General features: G+C 45.2%; 1 protein-coding gene across 1 annotated transcript in view; it reads right to left on the bottom strand.

Annotated features, from left to right (window-relative positions):
• Window positions 1–6,583, bottom strand: part of SEMA5B (semaphorin 5B) — a 402,471-nt gene extending 395,888 nt beyond the window's left edge. The window contains exon 1 of the mRNA XM_063116674.1: window positions 6,454–6,583. The gene's annotated coding sequence lies outside the window, so the exon portion shown is untranslated. The remainder of the gene's footprint in view (window positions 1–6,453) is intronic.
• Window positions 6,584–17,889: the final 11,306 nt, after the last annotated feature.

Here is a 17,889-nt window from a genome sequence, read left to right as displayed (position 1 = left end):
ACAGTATAAGAATTATTGTGAACCTAGAAAGAAAAAAAAAACCAGTTTGAAAAGTACCAATTTTGACAGAACAGGTTTGTTGAGGCATCGAGAACTGATAGATAACTCAGTTACTGAACTGAGGAAGATTCATAAATGAATTTATGAAGCCAGATTTAAAGTAAAAAGAAGAGGCTGGTTCTTTAATACATTGAACCAAGGAAGATATATTTAATTTTTCTTAATTTCTATGTTTTGACTTTCAAAGCAGTTAATCCCAAGTAGTTTCCAATGGACTGTGACTGCTGTCCAGGTTTTTTAAAGCAGATTTTCCAACTACACAAATGCTCTGTCAGACAACCGCATTAAAAAAAAAAGTCAAAAGAGCACCAAGTGTGCTTTGCTCCTTGTTTACACCCTGTATCAGTAGTGGTTTCTCCCTAGGAGTCAGTAGTCGTTATCTACTGCTCAGAGACAATTCATTTATGAATCTTCCTAATTTTAATTCAAAAATCTTCCTAATTTTAATTCAAAATGCATCCATGACAAATCTAAACTTGCTGTGAAATAGTTTACCATAAGGAAACTAGTTTGTAATAAGCCATGATGTTTCTCTTTCAAAACAAACGGATGTCTTCATCATACCATATTTACTCAAATGAACAGTACTACTTTTAAAAAAGGCATTATCCAAGTTGGATCATCTCAAAACCATTCGCTAACGGCAACAGCAGCACATGCCACTCAATAGTTAAGACAGAATACACATAAAGATACGCAAGACAGTCAAGGCGCTGTTTGATACTGCCCCCTTTTGCCAAGCAGAGTCAACAGCCCAGACTCCCACTAAAACTTTTCACAGCCTGTGTATCTCTTCAGTGAAACGTGTCCATGCAAAATCATGTAACCCGACATATCTCTAAGGAAAGATTATAAACCACAGTTATGAAGATCTAGGCTCACAGCTAAATGTGATCACAAGAAGAACATTATCCTTTCTAAAAACAAATCAGAAAGTGTTTCAGTTATTCTACAAGATAAAGCCCTTCCGTTTGCACACTGCTCACAGATACCACTTCACAGATTCCCTGAGGACTTCACTACAGAGTTTAGCAAACTATACATAAAGACTGAAAGAGTGATGCCTACCTTTCGAGTTTCTTCATTGCCCATACTGAAGTTCCTGTCTTATGAAAACTGTAATTGCCTGGAATTAAGCCCTAATGAACACACTGGCAGTTAATTCTAAACAAACATGTATAAAATTTTCCTGTGAAACTTGGACCTCTTTAAGAGCAATGCCTTGAACAGGCTCAAGTTTAGTATATACATAGTATACACTATGTTCTCGTTCTCCAAATTAACACATCTCTCAAGCTTCATGCAGCTATTTACACCAAAACAAATAATATGTGCCAAGAGACAATCACTTGTAGCTCATGGCCATGTGAAAAGACAACTTCTGCCAAATTGCCCCAACTCTATCCTCTACCTTCTGCCAAATTGCCCCAACTCTGTCCTTAAACCTATACATCTAACCCTATACACACACACACACTGTTTGTGCGCCCCCAAGGGTTTGAGCATCCCAATTTAAGATACTCTGAAAAAAGCTATTCTGTGAACTACCTCTGCCCTTTCCTCCCTCTCAGAGGGTGAAAGACAGGAGGAGTGCTACCTTGTTGATCTTCCTGGATCTCTTGGCGGCTTTTGATACCATTGATCATGCTATCTTACTGGATTGGCTCTGTGAGATGGGAGTAGGAGGCACTGTGTTGCAGTGGTTCCACTACTTGCAGGGCCAATTCTAGAGAGGGAATTCCTCTCTAGAGGGGGGATTCCTGTTCCACCCCATGGCTATTAAGCTGTGGGGTACCACAGGGCTCTATTCTATCCCCCATCCTGTTCAACATCTATATGAAGCCACTGGGAGAGGTCATTAGGGGTTTGGGGGTTGGGTGCCATCAGTATGCCGATGATACTCAGCTCTATTTCTCCTTGTCATCGGAGTCGGCTGGGGCAGTGAAGGCGCTGGACCAGTACCTGGAGGCTGTAATGGACTAGATGAGGGCTATTAAACTGAAGCTGAATCCTGATAAGACGGAAGCTCTGTGGATTGGCGGTTCCCAAGTCTGGAAATTGGGTAAACAACTTGTTCTGGATGGGGTTGCACTCCCTCTGAAGGAGTAGGTGGGAGTGCTCCTGGATGCATCCTTGTCACTGGAGGCCCAGGTAGACTCCGTGGCCCGGAGTACTTGGGGTCAGCTTCAGCTGATTCACCAGCTATGGCCTTTCCTGGACAGGGACAACCTAACCACAGTAGTCTATCCCAATTAGACTATTGCAATGCACTCTACATGGGGAGTGAAGACAACTTGGAAGTTGCAGCTGGTGCAAAATGCAGCAGCTAGACTGCTTACCGGGACATCTTATAAAGACCATATAATACCGGTCTTAAAAGAATTGCACTGGCTGCCTACATACTTCTTGTCAGATTTCAAGGTGTTAGCAATGACATCCAAAGCCCTAAACGGCTTGGGACCTTGGTATTTGAGGGAGCGCCTCTCCCTATATATGCCTGCCCAAGATTTGAGATCTGTTGGAGAAGCCCTTCTCCACATCCCACCAACACGAGACATACGCTATGGTGGGATGTTGGAGACTGGAGAGGGCTTTCTCTGTTGTGGCATCCCACTTGTGGAATACCCTCCCCTTGGAGGCCTGACTGGCACCGACATTGGCTTCATTTCGGCACCAAGTTAAAATATGGCTTTTTATCAAAGCCATCAAGGGCTAAATTCCCCATGGTTACACATAGTTTTAATTGATTTCAATTGTTTTATTGCTTTTAAATTTTTCTACAGGTTTCAATTGACTGCAGAGGCCACCAGTGAGGGAGGAAGCAGCAGCCAGGCACCTCTCCACCGTGCCTGGGTCCAGCTCCAGCTGAGAGCCCCCTCCCTCCTGCTACCAACTGTCTCTGCAGAGGCCACCAGTGAGGGAGGAAGCAGCAGCCAGGCACCTCTCCACCGTGCCTGGGTCCAGCTCCAGCTGAGAGCCCCCTCCCTCCTGCTACCAACTGTCTCTGCAGAGGCCACCAGTGAGGGAGGAAGCAGCAGCCAGGCACCTCTCCACCGTGCCTGGGTCCAGCTCCAGCTGAGAGCCCCTCCCTCCTGCTACCAACTGTCTCTGCAGAGGCCACCAGTGAGGGAGGAAGCAGCAGCCAGGTACCTCTCCACCGTGCCTGGGTCCAGCTCCAGCTGAGAGCCCCCTCCCTCCTGCTGTCAACTGTAACTGCTGAACTTTACAACTAAGATTGTAGTGCCTGAATTTGCTTTCATTTTCCCCCTCCTCCTCCTCCCTCCCAATCCCCTTTCCTTTTGTGTCATGTCTTTTAGATTGTAAGCCTGTGGGCAGGGACTGTCAAGAAATACCTTTGTAAGCCGCCATGAGAGCCTTTTTTGGCTGAATGGCGGCATAAAAATCCTTAAATAAATAAATAAAATAAAATAAAATTTGTTAATGATTTAATACATTTTAGTTATGTAAATTATTTATGTTTGTATTGTCCTGATTTTATCTGTACACCGCCCTGAGATTCCAGTGATAATAGGGCAGGATACAAATGTTTTAATAAATAAGCAAGAGTAGCCCAAAGTAACCCATTATGAGCACACATTCAAAAAGGTTTCCCCAGAATCAGAAACTAACTACACCCCATTCCAAATGCAAAACTTCCCCTCCTCCCCAAACAATCAAATGCAAGATCAATGAAATACAGGTACATACAAGAAAGTACAGCCGCAAATGTATCCTGCAGTGCTAAGGCAACTGATATAAGGCAGTTTAGTAATTTGTTTATAAATAAGGGTGCAATCCTATGCATGTTCAGACAGAAAAAAGTCCTACAATTTCCAGTATTCCCCAGCTAAGCATGCTGGTTGGGGATTGCTGGGAGTTGCAAGCCTTTTTTCTATCTAAACATGCATAGGATTGCGCCCTAAGGAAATGTTATGGTCAACAAAAGGCATTCGTCTTACATTCATCAACCTCCATGTGTGTATAAGTCAGATGTCTGGTAGCAAAAATTCAAAGATATGGGACCCTCTGACATGGCAGTGTCCATTCTTTTTGAGTGTCAAAGAACAGGGTATCTCCATAATGAGGGACATACCTTATGTTCTAGATCAACCTTCAGGTTCTAGAAGGAAGAGCATTCTTTAAATCATGAAAGGTTTGGCAACTCTTAGCACAAATGTTTACAGACAAAGACATTTTCCCACCAGTTCCACTGTCTTCCTAACTCTTATTTCAAGCCTTGTTACAGAACAACGCCTGGAGATGTTGCCAAGTATCCCAACCCAATGAGGGATGTCAGGACAATAAACAGCAAATGTATCTGGAATGCCAAGTACAGAGAGAACTGTGCTTACAGTTCTCTGCTCTAACATGCTTCAAGGCTACACATGTACCCTCCAGTGATCTATTTTACTCTGCAAAGTCCATTAATCATGCAATCCAATCTGAAAGAGGAGGGAAAAGTTTTAGTCAGAGAAGTCAGAAGGAAAGAAACACATGATTCAAGTAGAGTTGCAAAAAAGAGCTATTTTAAAACCCTGAGTAATTTGCTTAAATATCAGCAGAGCTATTCACTCCCACCTCACTTTCTCTCTGCAATTTGCAACAAGAATATTCTTTTGGGGTTGCCTTATAGATCAGACATAAAAAGCAAGTTCACTTTCTATAAATAGTGTCAATGGGCAAATTTCATCAATGGTACAGACCGCCCGCCACCACCACTTCCCGCACTGCCGCCTCAAGACCTCTAGAGCTATCTGGAGTTCTTTTCTTCCTAAAACTCCCACCCCTCCCCATTCAATAACCAAATGTTTAGAAAGAGGCAGGGGAGGTCAGGGGAAAGACACAGAGTAGCCCTTATTCAAAGTTCAGGCTCATTCAACTGGATGCTGCCTTCTCTCTCTGCAGTTCAATCAATTTTATGCCACGTATGGTGGGTTGGGGGGTGGAGGGGCAGGAAGAGTAACTTTACCTTCCTTCCTATCAGAACTAGAACTTGGGGGAACATTTTTAAGCAACAAGAAGCCTGGTGGTTCGGAATACAGAGCTCATTTTACCATGAAAAGAAAAATCAATTGCTGGAATTCCACATGCTCTGAAACTGAAGGGAGTGCACTGACCAAGGGCAGTGTTGTTGTTGTTTTTAAAGTGCATTTTGAAAGTCAGAATTGTGTATTAACCTGAGCATGTTCCTCCCCCACCCCAAGCAAGCAAGCTTCAAGAAAGAAAGCCGGATGGGTGGGAAGGGGAGACACAGATTATTGTCTTGCAGGATCGGGAGAGCTGACAGCCTCTTAAATATTCCCTCTCACACCATTATAGTGTCCCGGCCCATCCCCCCCTCTTTTCCCAACCCCTCCTTTAGGAGTAGCAACATACTAAATGAAGCAACACAACAACAATGCAGCAAGTGGAACAGTTAAGAAATTGAAATCAGCAACTTTTTTGTTTTGGTAACGTATGGCAGGGAAGAGAAGCTTGGTGCATGCCTCGAATGTACTAAGATTGGTTTGGAATTGGGATTTTCCTCCCTGCTCCCCTCCCTGATTCCCCTTCCTCTTATTTCCAACAATGCATGAAACCAGAGAGCCATGCAAGCTTCTCTGCTTCCCTCTCTCCCCTCCGCTTTTGATCTTCATCAGGACGTGAGCAGAAAGTTAATGGGCCACCCCTACCACAAAGGCAAATTATCATCTGAACAAAAAAAAAAGAGAGAGAGGAAGAAGAAATATTAATATCTTTTGCTTCTCCACAGACACTTCCCCCCAAGGCATCCCACCCTGCTCTGTACCCCCAAGCTAATTTAATGCTCACAACCCCCATGAATAGAATCAGGGGGGTGGCGGGAGGGGGGGAGAACAGATGAGAGATTTAAATGGAATGAGGCTGCACTAAGCCAAGTTCTTGGTTAATTTTCTCTTCGGAGGCTCAGCTGCTGTGGGGGCACCCTTGGTTTCCAGAACCTTTTCTAAGCCTCGGGAGGGGGTAGTATGTAAAGCGAACCCGAGCCTACATTGCATCCCAGAAACCATGAACAACAACACCCGCCATCAGCACCCCGCTCCTTTCCCTGGTGCTTCTGCTGCCGGCGATTAACAAGACGAGGCCATGAAATAGCCAGGGAGAAGGAAGAGAAAAGGCGACCTTCGCTTTCAAACTCCCTCTTGAAAGAAAAATCCTTCGCGTCTCCATCCTCCTTGCCCAGGCAACTACACCTCCCTCGCGACTCCTCCTCCACCGCCACCCCCAAACTCAAGTTCCTAAACTTTGCAACTTCCTCCTCCACACTGTAGGTTGGGGGTGGGGGGAGAGAGTGGATAGAGGTGTTCCCCCCCCCCGCCCGGCCCTCTTGCAGGCATGCATGCCGCCAGTAATAATGGACGCGGCTCGACTTACCCCCTTTGTGATGGCTCCTGGACGCCGGTGTTTGCAAGCGTTCACACGCACATCGTTGCGCGGAAGGCGAATTCGGCGGGAGCCGAGGAGAAGCAAAGAAAAGGGAGGAGAAGGTCCCGGAGAAAGCGCAGCCCTCAATCCGATGCGGTCTTCCGGACTTAGAAGCCCCCTCAAGCAAGCAGGATCCCCTGCAAACTGCAGTCGCCTCAGAGTTTCGGCTGGAGCCCTCCTTCTCCTTGTTTCCCTTCTCTCTCTCTCTCTCTCCCTCCCTCCCTCCTTTCCAGCCAGGAGCAGTCCAGTCTCCTATCAGAAACGCTTCAACCCTTTTTCCATCAGGAGGGGAGGAGACGGGAGAAGGAGGGAGAGCGCGAGAGCGCGCGCTAAGGGGCTGGGAGCCCCACTCAGCTCTGATGTCAACCAACCTATGCAGAGTTAACGGGGCCCTAATTTACACGCAGCTCCCCACCAACAAACCAGAACCTGGGAATTGAGGTACAAGTTGACGCTTCCACGCTTTGCTAAAGGCTCCTGAGGAAACCCAGCCACCTCCTGCTTCGGAAAATAGCGCTCGGGGAATCTTTAAACTTTGCATTTTCCCCTTTGTTAGCGCAAAGATTCGTCTGGTTTTGCATCACTTGCTTTCCTTCATATTCACCCCACCCCAATACTTACATTCCTAGAACGATCGCTTATAGGGGATCGATTTTACCAGCCGCGTGGGCTGCTCATCTCTCTTGTCCCCGCACGGCCGCGCGAGTTACCTTTGCCTGCACGCACGCATGCAAGGTTGATCGGTGCGCTGGGTGATTTAGCGAGGGGCGAACGATCCAGGATAGAAGAACTGCAAAAAGAAGAAACCGCCTAGGGCCATGTGCACTTCATTAAAGTCTTCACGCGTGCAGCAGTATTCCAAACCAGAACTGGTCGCGCAGAGTGCTGCTTACTGGAGCCGTACTGAACAGGCGACGGGAAAAGGGGTGTTTGGAGAGGCGGCTTGAGGCGCAGCAAGAACCGCGGGGAAGTTGCAGCGAGTGGAAACTTGAGTCTCGCAAGAAACAAAAACAAAAAATCTTCCCTCTGATCGCCTTCAGAGAAGCAACAACCGCTGCCCCAAGCTATCCACGCTCCCTTTCCCTTCGGTGCATGCGCAGGTGGCCAGTGTTGCAATCCCGAAAGGCGAAGGCTTCAGACTGCTAGAGAAACCTGAACCGTAGAGGGCAGTAAGGGACTAATTAAAGAGACGCCTTCTCTCGGGTCAGGGTTGAAGATGCTATACAATGGGAAGGATCAACCCCTGTGTCGAAAACCTAAGAGGACATTCCGAGGAAGAAGGAAAACAACCAACAAAAGCATTACGAAGTAAAACGAAAGCGCTCAGTGTTTGTCACTGATAAAGATTTGCAGTAGAGAGAGAAACCCGATTTAAAGATTGTGGCTTGCGGTTGGCAATGCTCTTGGCGTCGTGCTAGGGGGCGCCTGGTAAGCGCCGAAGAGAATGCTCTACCCCTTGTGGGTATATGCACACTTGCAAACAGATCCAAACAGCGCTATCCTACTCGGAAGTAAATCCCATTGAGTTTAATGGGGCTTACTCTCAGGTAAGTAGTGTAAAACCGTTCTGTTAGAAGTAAAAGTTGCTGGTTTCAGTGGGACTTCCTTCCAATTTTATAAGTGTATTGTGGCTGCAATCCTATACACACTTAGGAAGCTGCCTTATACTGAGCCAGTCCATTGGTCCAAGTAGTCCAGCATTGTCAATACTGACTGGCAGCGGCTCTCGGAGGTTTCAAAGCAGGCATTTCCCCCCAGCCCTACCTGAAGATGCCGGGGTTTGAACCTGGGACTTTTTGCATGCCAGGCATGTGCTCTATGATTGAGCTGCAGCACCTCCTGCTTACTTGGGAGTAAGCCCATTGAACTCAGCGGTGCTTACTTCTGAGTAGGCATGTATTGGGCTGCACTAATGGAATTGCATCCTCAAAGACAGTGGTAGAAGAATTCTACCTCAAGAATAGATGCCCCTTCCCCACAGATGATACCAGGTCATGTCCATCAATATACCAAAAACCCAACTAGTGCAATGTGTCACAAGCATAAACAATTAGAAATATGTACAGAGGCAATAACTCAAGCATGCAATATAATCCACAACTACACATCATCTTTTAATTTTAATATTTAATTTTCTAAATATTTCTATTTCTAACACAAGTAAATGGTTACATATCAGTTATAAAAGAACAATAATAATAAGGTAGACTGAGCTTCACCTTTAGAATAAACAGGTAGATCAGACTCACCCTGAATTCCACCCCTGCCCAAGGGCCAGATCCAACTCAGGTTCAGGATGTTTTAAGGCACAATCGTATGCATGTTTAAACAGAAAAAAGCCCTTCAGTTCCCAGCATTCCCCAGCCAGCACTGTCTAGACATGCATAGGATGGCGCCCTTAAGGGCTGTCATCCTGTACACCCCATATACTTTTACTTGTAAGTCTTCTCACAGCCCCTCATACATAAGCATGCAATGCTTTCAAATGGACACTCTGTGGAATATGACACATTTCTGAAGGAGCCTTGGGAAGCAAAGCTGTCCTCCCGCCTACAGCTAGTTTTTGAAAATAAACGCCATAGAATATATTTTGTTGTGCATGACACATACCAGTACTATTGATTTTATTGGTAATGTTTCTTTGATTATTATAAATCTCCAATGTAGAACAATTATCTATTCAAGTTACAATAGCCCAATATAAAAATTGACCGTAGGCTGAGGACATGAAAGCAAAATGCCACTACTATTTATTTTATCCCAAATAAAACAGTTGATTCATTTCTTATCCAGTTACATGCTGGATGACTTTTATAACTGCTGTCTGGCTCAGATTCTCTGTAAGATTGGAATAATAATATTGATGGCCCTCTTTGTATGGTTCTTTGGGGGTTATGTATGGGCCCTTGTCCCAAGGGAGCAGAGAGTAATACATGTTTAAACCAATTCAACTACAATCGTAAACACACTTACAACTGAACTTACTTTAAAATAAGCATTCATAGAATTGCAATTTAGAAGACCTACATAAGAACTGGTTACTACTACATTTTTTCATGTTCCCTCCCTATAGCCCTCTGAGGGAGGGGTCTGTCCACTCCATTCCCCTGAAGGGCTGAGGCTGCCCTATAGCAGCAGGAAGGGAGTAATCCTATGGGTTTATTTTATTAACATACTAGCATGGATCCAGCTTCACACAGGTTGGAATAGCCTTTAGTTCAAAACAGCGAAGCCTTCAAGCAAACTTACTCCACTGTCAGAGTTGGACACATTGTGCCAATTCTATCTAAGTGAAGCCGTGCCTGGTGGTACCCTTAGGCACAGCCCCTGCCATGGTGCACCGCTATAGCTGGGTCAAAGGTCTGTGCCTACCTCGGCCTGTGCTTCTCGCCCACCTAGTGCTCCAGTAGGAGATTATACTGAAGCACCAGGGCCAGCATGAGCACTTGCTCCCTTCGTCGGGCCTACTCAGGCCTGAGGAAGAAGCTGCTGCCATGATTTTCCTTGTCCTCACAAAAAATAAAAACTACAACTCTTGGCATGCCTTTCACCTTGGTGCCCAACTTGCCCAATGGGAGTCCTGCTGCCAAGGCTTGTAGGGAGCCTGTGAGGGAGCCAGCCAACTGATTGATAGTTAGCTCGGTCGTTGCCATTGGAGATGGGCCCAGAGCCGCAGCGTCCTTCCCTCCCACTCCCAATGGAGCTTAGCGACCGAGGCAGTCAACTCTAGGTACTCTCCCTTCAGGCCCAGGACAGCGAGCAACTTCCAGATGATGGCCACCAAAGCCTGCTAAGTCTTCCCTCTTGCCCAAGGCATGCTGGGAGTTCTAGCTGTAAGCCTAGGTCCCTGAATAATGTATTAATCTTTAAACATCATCTGACATATGGTGGGAGACAACTGGAGAGCGGGCCTTCTTAGTTGTGGCACCCTGCTTATGGATTTCTTTTCCCCAGGCAGGCTTAATGGCTTTCCAGTGCCAAGTGAATTTTTTATTAATATTTTTTATTTTCCAAGGCCCTTTAATTTGATGAGATTTTTTTATGCTGCGTTCCCCCCCCCCCCCCGTTATAACTAACCACAACATTCCAAGACAGATGCAGGAATTACTAAATAAAGTTTATGAATATGCTGTAAAATCCAGACTATATCATTGAAATAGAAGAGTGAATGGAGGAATGATTGATAACTGAGGCTAGAATGCAATGGTGGGCGGGGTTAGTGGCAGTTGGAGAAAGGCAGGTAGAAGGATTACAAAGACAGTTAGTCAGAGGTCAAGAAAGTGGGAGCTGAGTTAGGATTGAGAAATAGTGACCTGGTTTGCTAACCCATACTTTTTTTTAAATCAGCCACTCTACATAAGGGGTGTGCTCCGTTACGGATCCCCAGATCCGAAACATAGCGGGCCGATCCGGAGCTCTGAAGCCCGGTTCCGGAGTGGATCGGGGAGGTCCAGATCGGCTTGAAGTGCTTCGGACCATTCTGAAGTTTTGGAGCCAGGTGAGTGGTGAGGGGAGCTTACCTGGCTCCCCAGTCTGCCGCGGTCCGTGCGGCAACAGCAGCAGAGCCAGGTAAGTGGGGGGGGGCCTTACCTGGGTCCGCCGCCGCAGCAGTCCTTGCGGCAGGGGAGGGGGCTTACCTGGGTCCACTGCAGTCCAGGAGGCGGCTTCAACTGCAGCCCATGACTAAGGCCGGAAACAGGCCTGTTTCCGACCTTAGTCCTCGGCTGCAGTTGAAGCCACCACCCGGACTGCAGCGGCGACGAAGCCAGGTAAGTGGGTGCGGGGGGAGGGGGGCTTACCTGGCTCCGCTGCCGCCGCAGTCCATACTGCGGCCGGTGGCGGAGCCAGGGGAGGGGGGCTTATTCAGCCCCCATTTTGTCACCCCTTACCCACTTACCTACCTCCACTGCCTGCTACGAGATCCAAAGCAGTTAGGGTAGGGGGTGCACAGCCCTACTCTACATGCCAGTAATACACCTCCCAGCATGCCTTTGGCAGCCTACAGGTGCCCAAATCCTCTGAGACATCCTTTTGTTTACGATGCTGCTCCTCGATAGAGCATCGAGGAGTAGCATCACCAAGGAGAAGAGGTAAGTGGCTGTCAGTGGCCTTGGCCTGCGCTTCTCACCCACCAAGTGCTCCATCAGGAGCCTTATTGAAGGACCAGGGCTGGACTGGGCACTTCCCCCCCCCTTTGTCGGGTCTGTTTCTGGGCATGCGCAGAGTGCCTCCCCTTCCTCTTAAGGGCTAAGGCTCTGTGCTTACTTTCCCCAGATTCTGAGAAAACAGCAATATCAGGATGAAGTGCTTTTGAGCATGTTCAGCCCCTCAAAGTCACGCTGTTGTATCTAGTTATGATTTTAAAACCACACAGAGGGTGGGAGGAGGCACTGCAAATGGACACAGCCCATTTATGTGGATTGTTTCCTTTTGTGTGGAATTGGGTTGACTGCTCGAGACCGACCTTAGGAGTCAGGGTCATGAAAGACACACAGCTGCAACCCGTCCATACACTCACAATGGCCACCAAAGACCAGTAAGTCTGGCCTCCCGTCCAAGGCATGCTGGGAGTTGTAGGTGTAAGCCTTGGTTTTTAGTAAATACTTTAAATCCAAAATTCTGTGTTTTTAGATTTTTCTAGTACATTGTACAGCCAGACCTATCAGCACGCCAGATTTCAAGTTTCTAACTCATCTGGAAGTGGGGTAAACAATTCCGGACATACATTGCACACACATACTTTTCATTTTATAGGTAGAGATTTAGTTGTCATAAATAATTTTTTAACTGCTGAATTAGGGATTTCCCCTCAACATCTTTTTTTTATTGATCGTTTCTCCCCAGTTAATTCTGCACAATAAAACAACTGTTGAATACATTAACGAATTACATTTTGTTGTCTTCATAAGCTGTTATCTGTAGCTTCCTAATGCTGCTTTCTGCAGCCAACCTCCCCCCGCCCCCATTACGACCTGGATTACAAGTACAAATAATAAAACAAAATGAGTCTATTATGCTGTATAATCAATTTCCTATGTATTATTTTTAACAGTCTCCACAAGCTTTGCCATTTAAAGGCCACTAATATGAGTTCAGGATTCTTATATATTGGCTTCCTGGCTACTTTGGGGCACGAAGTTCACTTATATTTGGCAAGGCTGTTCTCGAAGCCATTAAAATTAGAGTTTATTTCACCATTGTAGGCAAATGCCTTAAAATAGCATGGCTTTTGATTAAATTCTGAGCACTGTCAACTTCTGGCACAGAGCAGAGACACCATTCACCTCATTTATTTGCCATGATGTGACACTGTCACTTTAAGAAGTTCAACTGGGCACTTGATGTCACCATGAACCAATGAGGCTTGTATTTTGAGCTGAATGGAGTGTATTTACTTGGCAAGCAGTCTTGTCATGGGATCCTGTGTCTCTGGTCAGGAAGAGATTAAAAAAACTGAATTCATCAAATAAGCACCAAATTACATGCCTCACAATAAGGCATAGTATTCAGGAAATAAAATCTAAGCACACCCAAACACAGAGTGTTTGCATTCCTCCAAGGTGTTGTTAAGTATTGCGACCAAGCAGAAGGTTCACATCTTGGAGCACCTGAAATCACCAAGAAGTACTGGGTGATTGGATCTGGGTCCATCTGATATCCACACTGCTGAATCCACTGTCTAACAATGCTTAACCCATTTCCCCTTATTTCATTTGTTGTGTCTCAGTTGGACCCAGAAATGTTTCCTTTGATCCTATTTAAAACAATAAAAAAAAACTGGGCTCTGAGCCTTCAGTATTCTGTTACCCATACCAGTCTCACCACTTGGTTGCAGTTTCCCCACTGTTCCTGCTTTGCTTAAATCTCTCATTTGGTTCCTAGTGCATGGCAAGCTCTTTCGTTCCATGGCCTCCCAACGATCTGATACACACACACACACACCACTCTGTGGCTGCATGACAAGCTTTTTGACCAGGCTGCATCTCTTGGGTTTGGCTACTTTGCTGAAATCACTTTGAGCCGTGGAACACTGGGGTTCTTCCACATAGCCTCACTACCCATTGTCCAAGACTGCCTGTTTCAGGCCAACTAGATCCCTGCCCAAGCTGACATGATGACCTGCCTAAAGTCTTGCCCTAGGCTTTTTTTCTTTTGCTGCAGTCTCTGGAGTTTCCCCGCACCCGAGTGCCATCTTCAGGAAGAATCCTATCTGCGTGCACTGCAGTGTTTTGGGGAGATCATCTTCCTACAAATCATAACCTTCATCCCTGTATCCACTTTTCTATTGTCTGCTTGTATGAGAGGGTATAAAAATTCAGTTTGTCTTTTAAACCAGTTTTTGATTAGAAGCCCAGCCACTTTTGTGCAGCCTTGCCCTGGTCACCCAGCGACATGTTTCGAGGCTAGGCTCCTTTTCTCCATTTATCTGCACTTCCTCTTTATGCCCATCATGTTCAGCCAATTCTTCCGGTGGCTCCTGCTGTGCAACAAATACTTGGAAGCTGGTGAAAGCAGGTGGTGAACAAGGAAATTGGTATAAGTGTTTTTATTGTAGATACCCAATCCATCTTGCCCTCCTCTCTAACCATGGTGATGATGCACAAGGATTAGCCTTAGCATGCTGCTCGCAATCAGAGACAAACACCCATGAACGTTTTCCCCTCTCTGATCTTGTAGTGTCTCCTTCTCAGACGTACTTTCTTCTTTTCATCTCAATATGCTGAGCCCCAATATGCCCCAATATGCCTAGCCTTAACTCTTACTACTTCCTCCAAATGCCCACCCCTGGAATGTTGTCCCCAAGAGCTTTTTCTAAATGAAATTTGGCCTTCAGGCTCAAAGAACTCCTGTCCTATATGAACTAATTGAATCTCTACTAAAATTTGTAGAACTGCCTTACTATAATTACTACAAAAATCTAGTTCCCCATGATTGACCACATGTACAGTTTGATTCCCGTTCAATGAAACTTTGCTGTTTGGAATAAATCTGTGTGTGTGTGTGTGTGTGTGCGTGCGCGCGTGCGCACCATGGGACAAATTTGCATAGATGTAGTACAACTAACATCAAAGATCCCTTAGATGCATTTATTTCTGTCCATGTGTACCTTACTTGTGAGTTCAGACAGGACATTTGTTAACACCACACTGTATTATATTACTTTCCTATAACAATTGTAATCATCATCATCACTTAACGTCAATGTTACATCCATGTAAGTTTGTCATTCCCCAGGTATTTCATTTAACACCTCATTGCATGTAATTTCACATTGTGAATTATCACATGCCTCACCAGTGAATATCATTGAATTGGATTTTAGGTGAGGAAAGCTGCAATGGGATGGCCTCAATTCATTTGGTGAGTTGTTCTAAACGGTCTTCCCTAATTTGGTGCACACCAGATGCGCTGGCCTACAACTCCCATCATTCCCAGACAGCGTTGTCAATGTTCATGCTGGCTGAGCCGGATGGGAGTTTGACTACCACCAACCATTCAATTCCTCTTTTGTTAATTTCTTAACTCTTTCTTCTTCTTTTCTTCATGGTTTCCTCATTATATATTCTGAAATTTCTTAAATGCATTGTATGACTTTGCTGTATCCATGTTCCAGCAGCTCAGACAAGTAACACAATACATTGCAAATCTATTCATTTGCTACAGCCAAAATGCTTGCACCATTTATGCAAAAAAGAAATAAATGTTAGGTTTGCTTTTTAAACCACTAGGTGGAGTTGATGTGTCCTCATGCTGCCTTCCAGCATAAGAAAACAAGACAGCAATGATAAGGATGTTACTGGTCTACCTTTTATACTGTAACAGAAGCACAGTGGGCCTATTGAATACCATATGTAATGGACATATAAATATGATATATTTGAAAGCTTTACTTGCATGCTGTGCTTGTATTCTGCAGAACAGGCTGAACTACAAGCAATAGAACAACATATTGTCATAAAGTTGTGACTGATTCCTCACCTGTAATCCTCAGGAAAATCTGCAGCCCAGGATTCCAAAATAAAAAACCTAATACTAGGGAGAGTGGATTTTCTTAGAAGATACTGTTTTCAAGATTTCATACACAAACGAGTTTAAATGTTTAATTTCCCAGTTAAAAATTGAACATGTGAATTTGGGGTTCCCATACATTATTTAAGGCCTAGCGTTTTCAGCTCAGATGTTTGGATCCACAGACTTCAGCATATTATCTGCCATGAATATTGATAATGTAAGTTAAATAGCCACAGATATGAACTGGTTATTGCTTGGAATCCAAACTTTAGCCCTAATCAAAAGTTGACATTGCCCCGAATTGCAGGCAAAGAGGGATATATCTCTAAGTTGTGCAAATTTCATGCCGATATACAAGAATAGAGAACTCTGACAGCTGGGCAAGCACCACCAGTGAAACTAGGAGATAGAATGAATTGTGAGATGGCTTCTGAGTCTCGAAACAGTGGCTTCATTGCAGGACTTGGAATATTGGAGCATCAGGCAGAGGCTAGAGATGGGATTTTAAAGCTGTTGTCCACAAATGATCAAGGAAAATTTGGTAACTCTACATGGGTGTTTGTTGGGGCTTTGTTGTGCTGAACCTCCATGAGATTGTATTGATTCCTGCTAATCTACATGACAAGTGTTGGAGAAGAATGACTTTTCTTGCTCATGGAGAAATAAAAGAATCAGAATAGGAGGAAAGCCCACTTATGGCATTGTAGCTCCCTTTTCAAGATAGTACTTCTAGGTAGTGTTAAGTGTGGCACCTTTATATGGGGTTTTAAGATAACTGTGCCAATCAGACTTACTAGGAAGGAAGGAAGTCCCATTTAACTCAGTGGATGTTAAAGACACAGGAGCCCTGTCCTCCTTTACAGATGGTCACCCCATACCTGGGTCCAAATCCAGCCCTTCAGGCTAGCCCAGATGTTCATGCATCATTTGGTAATTTCTCAGCTTTTGTGCGGTTTCCTTTTTCTTTTCTCATTCTAAAAGGTTGAAATGTCTCTCCTAAGGCTTAGTCACTGGCAGTAAGATTTTTAAACTGAAGGATGCTGGTATTTTGGGCCCGCCCATGACTGGAATGTGGCCCCCAAGAGCTTTTACAAAATGGAATTTAGCCCTTTATCTGAAAAAGGTTCAACACCCTTGCTTTATATTCATGCCAAATGCCTGTTATCTAAATTCCACCTATACATGGTCCAACACAGGATAAATTAGTATTAATGAGCAAAGGAATAAGTTATCACAGGAAACCCTAATATCAAAGGTGTTAAGACACTACAAAATAACTCCTTTAGAGTTCTGACTGAAACCCGTAGTAGATTCACTGCCCCACTAACATCGAAGCCACCAGCCTCCACTGGATCTCTGGGTAGCATGGGGCAAACCAATTCAAGGCTCCTGTACTCGTAACTAGGGTTGTAAAGGAAAGAATTTCAGGAGGTGCAGCATTTTTGTCTTCTATGAGAAGCTTCATATTCCAAAATTTCCACATCTACATAGCTATTAAAAATACAGGACAGGTCACCCTACCTTCAGGCAAGGACTAGAAGAAGGGAAGCAAAATATTGCACTGGATTAATTGAAATCACCCAGGCTCATGAGAAACAGCAGATCACCTGTAGTTGCCAAACACAATCTTTCCCCACCTCCCCGCTGAATCTATAATTCACCACCCAGGAGCCATAAATGTTCGTGTCATTTCATAGCATTGAATCTATGCAGTGATGAAAAGAGAACAGTTTTCTGCTGTAACTAACTGTAGCACTACACACAGGTTTGATGAATGATGAGGAAAGGAGAGCATTGTTCCTTAATGGGCGCCTCTAAATTTAGACACTGGCAAATCCACAGGGACTGACAATCAGAGCCATGTTTTAACCAAGCCACCCATCTCTCCAGCAGTAGTGTTCTCGTTTGGAAATATTGTTCCAATAGATGTCACAGTTCTGGAAGGGAGATTTTCTACCATGAAACTTAATAAAACAAGAATACCTGCCTGTGTCTAATACTTGATGCCACACTTGTGACATCACGTGTGATAATATATGTGTAGGTGCTCAAGGGCATGGGGCAGGTGCTTCAGTTTAGGGGTGACAGTTTATGGGGTTTTGTAGGGGGGAGGGCATGCCTGGCTTCTGACTCACTGGCCCAACCACCAGGCATCATCCCTCTGAGCGCTCACCATGCAGGCCCAGGCAGAAGTTCCTCCAACTGCTCTCTGAACCAACATCTCAGCCCCCATCCGTAGATGCTCAACCCACCATAAGCTTCCACCTCCAATCCCCCACCCCAGACACTGACTTGCAGACATCCACACATGATACAACCCCCACCATCACACTCAAGTCTCCACCCACTTTAAGACCCCTCCACCCCTGAGCC

The sequence above is a fragment of the Elgaria multicarinata genome, chromosome 2 (assembly GCF_023053635.1).
Source record: "Elgaria multicarinata webbii isolate HBS135686 ecotype San Diego chromosome 2, rElgMul1.1.pri, whole genome shotgun sequence".
Taxonomy (NCBI): domain Eukaryota; kingdom Metazoa; phylum Chordata; class Lepidosauria; order Squamata; family Anguidae; genus Elgaria; species Elgaria multicarinata.
This window is presented reverse-complemented; position numbering and strand designations above follow the sequence as displayed.